We start from the raw sequence: 9,797 nt of genomic DNA, 5'->3' as shown, positions 1-9,797 counted from the left end.
GCCTCGACAAGCTTCCTTTTCCAAATGGTCCTGTCTTCCCAATCCGCCTCCCGTAAACCCGTGCTTTGAATGACCTCGTTGACTGCTACATACAGTACCTATTACCCAATAAAAAGCGTCAGGATGTTGTTGGTGGTCCACAATTTCCTGGGCATGGTCTTTCACCAGATTCACGAGTTTCTGAACCAGGGCTGCATTCTTTTCAACTTCGGAATGCACAGTCTTGGTGAAGTTGAAAATGTGGGTCTTCAGGATTTTTGCGATTTGCTTGACCAGAAATGTAGGCAGGTTTCTCGGACGGACGGGTTTCTTTGTGGTGGTTTCATTGATTGGCTTTGAAGTTGTCTTAGCTGTATCGAAGGTTGTCAGAGAAGGTACGGGATGCTTTGTCAACGTTGTTCTACTATCGGGAACAGGGGACAAGCTGACTGGAATTTAAGAAAAGTGAAAAGAATTTATTGTAAATTTTTCCGTGTAAAGGTGTGTCCACACATAGTCGATGGCCATCGATCGATGTGGATCGACATCTATCTAGTCTACTCCCGGTCGATAAAGTTGTATTTAAGTTTGGTGTTGTTATATATGTAATAGGAGGGACGGGTTTCTTTGTGGTGGTTTCATTGATTGGCTTTGAAGTTGTCTTAGCTGTATCGAAGGTTGTCAGAGAAGGTACGGGATGCTTTGTCAACGTTGTTCTACTATCGGGAACAGGGGACAAGCTGACTGGAATTTAAGAAAAGTGAAAAGAATTTATTGTAAAATTTTCCGTGTAAAGGTGTGTCCACACATAGTCGATGGCCATCGATCGATGTGGATCGACATCAATCGGCATCTATCTAGTCTACTCCCGGTCGATAGATTTTAGATGAAGTCGTCTGTGGCGGTTAGAAGAAACTATGTATCTTCCCAATGGACCTGACTGGAATTTAAGAAAAGTGAAAAGAATTTATTGTAAAATTTTCCGTGTAAAGGTGTGTCCACACATAGTCGATGGCCATCGATCCATGTGGATCGACATCTATCTAGTCTACTCCCGGTCGATGGATTTTAGATGAAGTCGTCTCTGGCGGTTAGAAGAAACTATGTATCTTCCCAATGGCCTTTTTTTGAAGAGTTTTGATAGAGGAAACTGTGACAATGAATGCTTTATCGTCCTAAAATCCAAGATTGGAAGACAGGATAGGAGAAAGCCAACCGTTCCGAGAACGATCCTTTCTGGGTATAAATTTCGCCCCGCTAGCGCATACAAGGCGGGCGCGCTACCCTTCAAGCTGGTTAAACAAGCTTTACGAGTATATCGAGTTAGTTAGTTAGTTACCAATATCCTATTTCTATGCTGGGCTGGGCCAAAAAGACTTGATTCAAGTTTTACTTACCCCAGTGTGCCAACAGAACAATGGCGGCTCCAGATAGGACGAACTTCATGGCGGCGTAGAAACTATCTATCAGAATTATTCCTTGAAAAAGAGCAGAATTCAAATGACTGAGTTATATGCACCTTAATGATACATTAATTAAATATAAATAATTCATTTATAACATTATAACTTAGGTAAATACCTAATATCGTTGTATTTTTTTATATATATCAATGTCCTACACAAGCCTTGAGCTTATAGGACAGTGATATACTACTATCAATGATGTTGAAATGTTACATGTTAAAAAATAAATAGGTATATACCTACCTATGTTGGTAACTAAAAAAAAAGTGACAACTTAAACTCCTTCGGGTGGGGTATACGAGTATTTATACCATTTTGGGGCTCTTTGATAAGAGAAGTAATGGCCAATTATCTTTAATTACTTTTGGCGTACTTCGTGATATACTACTATCAATGATGTTGAAATGTTACATGTTAAAAAATAAATAGGTATATACCTACCTATGTTGGTAACTAAAAAAAAAGTCTCTCTCTCTCTCTCTCTCTCTCTCTCTCTCTCTCTCTCTCTCTCTCTCTCTCTCTCTCTCTCTCTCTTGTTACTTGCCTTCCTTTCGTTTTTAGGCCTCCGTTTTGGGTTATTCTCCTCTACCTCCCTCCTTCCCTCTCTCGGTTATTCAAACCTCTTAAAGCCATCTCTCTTTCTCTTTTCCACCCTCTCTCTCTTACTCACTTAAAGCTCTTAAATCCATCCTTTTTTTTCTGCCCCTCTGTCTTGCTTTGCGTTTATCCGTTTTCGCTCTCCTTTCCTCTTTCAGAGAAAATATGAAGATGTTTTAGCCATCTCTCTCTCTCTTGTTTAACTATCTCTCTCTCTTTCTCTCTCTCTCTCTTTCTCTCTCTCTCTCTCTCTCTCTCTCTCTTCCACGCCTTTGTGTGTGTCCTCAGATATTTTTTGGTCTTAATATTTTATCCTCATAGTCTCAGACTCATAAAATAGTACATAGGTGATATTCTATGAAATCTCTCTCTCTCTTTCCGAGAGGAGGAAGGGATAGAAGGAGATTGAATGATAGATGGGTAAACGGAAAGAAAGAGGGATGAAGGAAAGAAAAGAGAGATAAAGGGAGGAAATAAGAACAAAAGGGTAGAATATCGCTACAAAGGGAAGAAAGAGAGATAAAGGGAAAGAAAAGACAGATGGAAGTAAGAAAAGAGGGATAAAGGGTAGAAAAAAGGGAAAATATAGGTTAGAGGGAAGAATTAATGTGGGAGAGAGGGCACGTATCAGAAAGCATACCCTATTTCCCTGTTACATAACAGGTTGGATGAGGTTGACCTACATTTTATTTTTATTTTTCCCTCCCACGTTATTATTATTATTAATATTTTTTTCAATCATTATATATTTTATATTTTTTAGAATAATGTAATGAACTTTTCCGATGTTTACTATTACGGGGTCGGCGTTTTTCGTCAGCCTCTCAGTCAGCCCTAGGGTGATTGTTTGCGGACATTTGGGTTTGGCTACTAGGCCGCGGGTTCGATTCCCGCCCGGGGCCGATTTTATCCTGATGGGATAATGTTTGTTCTCGGAACGGGTGGCTTTCCTCCTATCCTGTCTTCTCTCTTCGATTTCGGGACGATAGGACCCTAGCAATTACAGTTCCCTCTGTCAAACCTCTTGAAAATAATAATAATAATAATAATAATAATAAAAAATGGTTTTGGCTACAAAAATTTTACGAGTTGATATCCTTTGCACTCAACCTTTGCTATTTCTCATCAAGGGAAATTTCAGGCTGGTATCCTGGTATCCTCCCTGTTTGAAGTCGTCCAGCCGAACTAAGCTTTACGTATTCGATAATGTGACTTTTTTTTGGCTGAACCAATCAGAAATCTCTCAATCTCATTGGTTCAGCCATGTTTTGTTTCATATAAGCGAATACGATAGTGGTCTACTTCCAGTTTAAAGTCCCCCAGACAGACTATAGAATTTTAACGAAAAATTCAAACTACCTCCATTTCAAAGTATGGCACAAGCTCCGACTTTTACGGATGGGTATACCATTTGTTACAATTTATTGGATGAGAGAATTGTTCTGAAAAACCAATAAATGGAAACTTATAAAATAAAAAAAGTGTAAGCTACATACATATTTGTCTCACCTAGAGACAGACCGTAATTTTCCCTCTGATTTACGCGAATATCCCGACTTTTATTACGATTACATATCGCTATATTCCCTACCATTTCCCGTACTGCAGTCACTATTACTTTCCATCACTGTTACGTAGCTATATTCCATTATTAATAGCTCCTTATAGGGTGTTCAATTTGAGATTGAACACCCTGGTAAAAAATCCACCTTGAAAATCAAGGAAAATCCTTTGTAATCTTTGTATTCTAAAGAATCTAAAGCGATAAACATTTGACTCTGATTCAAGGTCCATGGCTTTTGTTTCGATTTCGACTCCTTAAGGTGTGTCCATGTCCACACATAGTCGACTGTCGCGTCGATCACCTGCCGTCGACCATGTGTGGACAAACCTTAAGGAGTCGATTCTGTAGATAATATTAGAACTCCTTTATTTTAATGCTTTGCCTTTCTCTTCAAACCAAACTTCTTAAATAGTAAGGAATTACAGAAAATTTCCAAACTCGTGTTGTAAAGTTTTCCTAATGGCCATAATAGGTTCATTTTATGACTGGAACCTTGTCTATTAGACGAATGAGGTAATCATATTGGGGCACCGTTAATGGTAAAGCGCTGGCTTGCCATGCAGAAGGTCCCGGGTTCGATCCCCACCATCGACAAAAATAACGACAAAAATTAGTACTCTCTTTTTTGATTGTAAATATTTCAACGGGTTACTTTCTGGTGTTCTCGTGTTGACCCAGACTTGTTTTCTCCTCAGTTTTCCCTAAACATATTGCGCTTTGAGGACCACTGAATTTAGATAGGTACCTGCGTAGAAAAAATGGAAATAGGGAGAGAGAGAAAGAGAGAGAGCGAGAGTAAGGGAGAGGGAGAGAGAGAAAAAAACAGAGAAAAATAGAAAAAAAAAGATTAACACTTTTTCCTCATTCCATCCCCTTTTCTTCTTCCCTCCCTCTCTCCCTTCCAATTTCTTCTTTTTCCCTCCCTCTCTCTCTCTCCTTCCTTCCTTTCAATATGAACTTTCTGCATCTATCCTTTCTCTTGCCTCTCTCTTTTTTTCTTCCCTCCCTCCCTCTCTCTCTCTCTCTCTTTCTCTCTCTCTCTTTCTCTCTTTCTCTCTTTCTCTCTCTCTCTCTCTCTCTCTCTCTCTCTCTTCATTTTTTGATTGTAAATATTTCAACGGGTTACTTTCTGGTGTTCTCGTGTTGACCCAGACTTGTTTTCTCCTCAGTTTTCCCTTAACTTTTAAAGCTTTGGGGACCACTGAATTTAGATAGGTACCTGCGGAGAAAAAAATGGAAAAAGGGAGAGAGAGAAAGAGAGGGAGAGAGTAAGGGAGAGGGAGAGAGAAAAAAACAGAAAAATAGAAAAGAAAAAAAAGATTAACACTTTTTTGTACACCATACCTTTGTCCTCCTCTTACATTCAGGATGTCCTACGTGTAAAAAGAGACAGGGATAGAAACAAAAGACTGTACACAATATAAAGAAGAGAGAGGGAGGTAGGAGGGATAGAAAGAGATAATAAAAGGGAAAAGCTTTCACTGAAAGAAAAGAGTGCAAATATTAGAGGGACAAAAAATCTGTCTTTTCCCTTTTTCCTTCCCCTCGCTCTCTCTCCCTCTCCTTTCTCCCCATTTCTCCCTCTATCTCTCCCTCTCCTAGAGAGAGAGAGAGAGAGAGAGAGAGAGAGAGAGAGAGAGAGAGAGAGAGAGAGAGAGAGAAAGAGATAATAAAAGGGAAAAGCTTTCACTAAAAGAAAAGAGTGCAAATATTAGAGGGACAAAAAAAATCTGTCTTTTCCCTTTTTCCTTCCCCTCGCTCTCTCCCTCTCCTTTCTCCCCATTTCTCCCTCTCTCTCTCTCCCTTTCTGCCTCTATCTCTCCTCTCTTTATCTCTCTCTAGTACACCCTGTATATCAAATTAAAGGTCTTTTTACCAGGAACACGAAATTGGTGGTGCAAATTTTGTCCAGAAAACCATAAAGGCAATGCCGCCACTGGTCGAGTGCACTCCGAATTCCAAGCACAGAGCCAATTCTTTTCAGCCCCACCGGGAATCGATCCAGGGACCTCTGGGCAGTGTGATACCCACTGAGGCGGAGGTTAAGTACTACATAATTTGCTGATTTTTCGTTTGCTAATTTTTACTTTCCTTATCCTATAGGAAGGAAAGTAATGTAATCGGGTCAAATTTTCGATGGTCAGTTTTTAGTGCCAAAACACGTTTTAAGGTCCCTAGAGCCTAAATCCAAAGATTCGGCCATTGGTTCGTGTGTCTGTCTGTCTGTAAACAAAAAAAATATCTCGAGAACGGTAAGAGCTAGAGACTTGAAATTTGGTATGTAGCTGTCAAATGTGACAAGGATGCGATACGAAATATCTGGTTGAGATGGTTGCTGCGCTTGGCGGTATTTTGACCGCTTTTGGACAGATTTCGACCGTTTTTGGCGGTTTTCAGCTATAGCAACAAAACGGTTAGAGATATTGTAAAAGTTGGGGTAAAAGAACACTCAAATAAGCATCATTCAATAGGATAAGGAAAGTCGTGTGATGTTCACACCAGATTTTTCTGTCTCGTACCCGGTCGTTAATCCGATTATGATGAAATTTGGCAGAAAAGTTGAACTCAAAAGAAAGTTAGATTTTGAACCCGGCCTTTCCAATAAGGGCTTAAAAAACAAAATCAGAGTAAAAAGGTTTCATGCCCAGTATTAATCTAAAATTCTAAAGTAAGGAAGCCTTTAATAGATAGTCGGTAGTTATTAGACAATTTTTTAATCCGTGCGTTTTTCTCCCAAATTGAAGAAATCAAAATTACCTTTCTCATTTCCCCTTTCTCCTTTTCGTCATTATCTTTTTTTCCTACTCCTTATCTTTCCCCTCATCTCCTTCTTCTCCTTAACCTTCTTCGTCTTCTGCTTCTTCTCCTCCTCCTCATTCTCCATACCTATTCTTTTTCCCTCTTCCTCCTTACTCTTTTCTTCTTCTTCTCCTCCTCCTCCTCTAAATTGTCTTGTTGCTCCTTCTTCTCCTCCTCCTCTTTCTCCAGCTTACTCTCCCTTCCTGCTTCTTTTCCTTAAAATCAGGGTACAAATTATCCTCTCTTTCCCTCGTATCCTTCCTTTTCTTCAAAAGAAATCCCTCACTCCTCCTCCCTCCCCTCAAAAAAATCCCTCATTCCTCGTCCCTCTTTCCTCCCTTTCAAAAGAAATCCCCCTCCCTCCCTTTCAAGAAATACCCCCCTCTCTTCTCCCTCCTCTCCTTCTGAAGGAAACCACTCCCTACCTCTCTTCTATCCTTCAAAAGAAATCCCTCCCATTCAAAAAGAAATCCCTCACTTCCCCTCCCCCCTCCTATCCTTCAAAAGGAAACCGGTAATAACAGGAACAAGTCAAACGGCAAATCACTGAAATGACTCTTCCCTCCTCCTCTTCTCCCCTTCCCCTCCTCCCTTTCTCCTCTTCCTTCTTCTTCTCCCCCCTCTATCGGGTTTTATCCACGGGGAATAATGTTCTAATTGGTGCGGGAAATGTCGTCTTTCTTTTGGAAGTTCAGTTGGAATTCAGGGAGAAAGAAGGGGACACGGAATGTAAGTGGGAATTTGGGAAACGCAACTTTTTTTGTGTTCTGTTGAACAAGGTATTCAAAGGTAAAAGGTAGACTATAATCACTTTCCTCGTCTTCTCCTTCTTCTGCTTCTTCTTCATCTTCTTTTCCTTCTTCTTCTTCCTCCTCCTCTTGCTTTTCCCATGATTATAAAAGTTTTCACGCCGACTTTCGGTTGACATCAAAAAGCTACGCCAGACGCCACGAAAGATAGGTACCCTTTTCACTTTTTCTTAGAAAAACCAGAAAGCTTTAAAAAATCCTACTTTCGAGAGAGAAAAAAGGCAAAGAATACTGCCTTCTGCCTTTTTCGGAGAATCTTTGTAGTTTTTCATTCACAGTTGTATCCTTTTCTCGTTAGAACTTTCTCCTATTTTTGTTAAGTACTGGGAATATTCGCAGATGTCAAAAAAAAGGGACAGTCAATGGAAAGACCTTGATCACCTAAGTCAGTAGGTACTAAGTAATAACTTCCTCTTCTCCCTTCTTCTTCTCCTCCTCCTCCTTCCTCCTCCTCCTTCTTCTCTTCCTCCTACTCCTCTTCTTCTTTTACTGCACCTTCTTCTAATCTTATTTGTGGTTGGCGTTACCTCCTCTTAACCTATTTTATCATGGCGTTCATGAGAAAAATGACATGGATTTTTTTGGCAAGATCAAAGAAGAGAGAGAGAGAGAGAGAGAGAGAGAGAGATTTATTGAAAATAATATAGGTCTTTATTATTATTATTATTTTAAGTTAGTCCTTCCATGAAAGTCAATCCAAAGAGAGAGAGAGAGAGAGAGAGAGAGAGAACTGATAAGAGAATCAAACCTAGAACTCAAAAAGAGAATAATGGGGATAGGCTTTTTCTCTCTCCCTCCCTCTCTCTTTTTCTCTCTCTCTGCCACTATGTGGCGGCGGCCTGCGACCTTTGACCTTATCTCTTATCTGATAAGACAAAGGCAGAAAACCTAACGAAAACTAGGGCGAGGTGGGGGGATTTTTCGACACGGGTATTAAGCAATGGAGGAGGCCCTTAGAGAGAAGAGATGGAGAAAAGAGGAAGCATTGAATAGACGGAAATGGAAGAGTAGAATAGGAAATGGAAACGGCCAAATACAATTAGGATAAGGTAGAGTAAAAGAAGGAGATTTTAATAATGTACAGAAACTATCAGTAGTGTGTGGTGAGACTTCCAAAAGGGGAAGCTATAAGAATAGGAAATGGAAACGGCCAAATACAATTAGGATAAGGTAGAGTAAAAGAAGGAGATTTTAATAATGTACAGAAACTATCAGTAGGTGTGTGGTGAGACTTCCAAAAGAGGAAGCTATGAAGTATAAACCGATATACAGAATGCCAATCTACTGATGGTCTTGGAATACAGGTTGAAAAATCCATCATGGGGAAGAAGGGCTATCAATAAGAAATGAAGGAAAGTAGGCATAATAAATGTAATAATATAATATGTAAGACGAGGAGAGACTTCTTGGAAAGAAAGATAAAATTGGAAAGCTCCGAAAATTCGAATTATTTTGAGCAAAATGCACTGGAGTGGAATGTTACCCCCCTCTACCCTATCTTTTCCCCTTTCTTTTTATACTTGGAGTAACTGAAGATGACATTTTTTCATCCTTTTGCCACATGCCAGACATTTCGGTACCCTTATTGTCTTCCCACTATACTTACTTTCTATGGCCGGAAACAAACTTGAACATCAGATCTTGAATTTCCAGAAATTGCCAACGTGAGTGGCTTTTGGGTTTGCTTGCGTGAGATCTGCGAGAAATATCTGTTCATATTTATGTTTTTATTTCACGTCAAATGCCATAATTTGAATAGTGGAGATTGCCTTGGGCATGTCATTTAAGGATTGATGATTGTTGGTCCCTATGTGGTTTTTTTGCTCGTTTTTATTGTTCATTTATCTCAGTTCCCCGTCATCTTGGAAATCACTGTCCTCTCGAGTTGGAACAAGTATAGTTTTGGCGTAAATTGAACTTTTATTTTATTTACGATCTGTTACGTGTCGTGTACTGTATTCTCCAGTATCGCATATCAAGTTACGCCTTGTTCCAATTCAATATTGTCACTTCTACGCCATTCCTCTTTTACTTCCTCCTGTTTCTCTTCCTTCTCTTTCCCCTTCATCTTCTTTTCCTTCCTCCTCATTCTTCTCATTCTCATTCTCTTTTACTTCTTATTCTTTCTCTTCTAATATCTTATCTTTTTCTTTCTTAAGCTCTCTCACCTTATTTCTTATCACATTAAATTAAAATCGTCTTCTTTTTCACAAGGCTTCATATTTTAATGCAGCTTAATTAATTTATCTAATTAAAAAAAAAGCATTAGGAAGGTACCTACGTTTAATCCTAACAACCTACCTACTACCTACATTTCTTCTTGACTTAGATTCTTAGAAACCTAGGTACCTTCTACCTACTTTGGAGTTGAGAATAGGTAATAGTGATGTTCGGACTCATCACATTAAATTAAAATCGTCTTCTTTTTCACAAGGCTTCATATTTTAATGCAGCTTAATTAATTTATCTAATTAAAAAAAAAAAGCATTAGGAAGGTACCTACGTTTAATTTTAACAACCTACCTACTATCTACATTTCTTCTTGACTTAAGGTGGCGTTCCGATCCTTAGATTCTTAGAAAC

At 39.3% G+C, this 9,797-nt stretch overlaps 1 long non-coding RNA gene across 1 annotated transcript; it reads right to left on the bottom strand.

The window, feature by feature from the left end:
* Window positions 1-694: 694 nt before the first annotated feature.
* Window positions 695-1,914, bottom strand: LOC103515436. The gene is made up of 3 exons (XR_003393239.1): window positions 1,887-1,914; window positions 1,377-1,457; window positions 695-723 (listed from the first exon to the last, which is right to left on the bottom strand). It is a non-coding gene; the product is annotated as an uncharacterized LOC103515436 (long non-coding RNA).
* Window positions 1,915-9,797: the final 7,883 nt, after the last annotated feature.

This window comes from Diaphorina citri, unplaced genomic scaffold (assembly GCF_000475195.1).
Source record: "Diaphorina citri unplaced genomic scaffold, Diaci psyllid genome assembly version 1.1 scaffold1341, whole genome shotgun sequence".
In the NCBI taxonomy this organism is placed as follows: domain Eukaryota; kingdom Metazoa; phylum Arthropoda; class Insecta; order Hemiptera; family Psyllidae; genus Diaphorina; species Diaphorina citri.
This window is presented reverse-complemented; position numbering and strand designations above follow the sequence as displayed.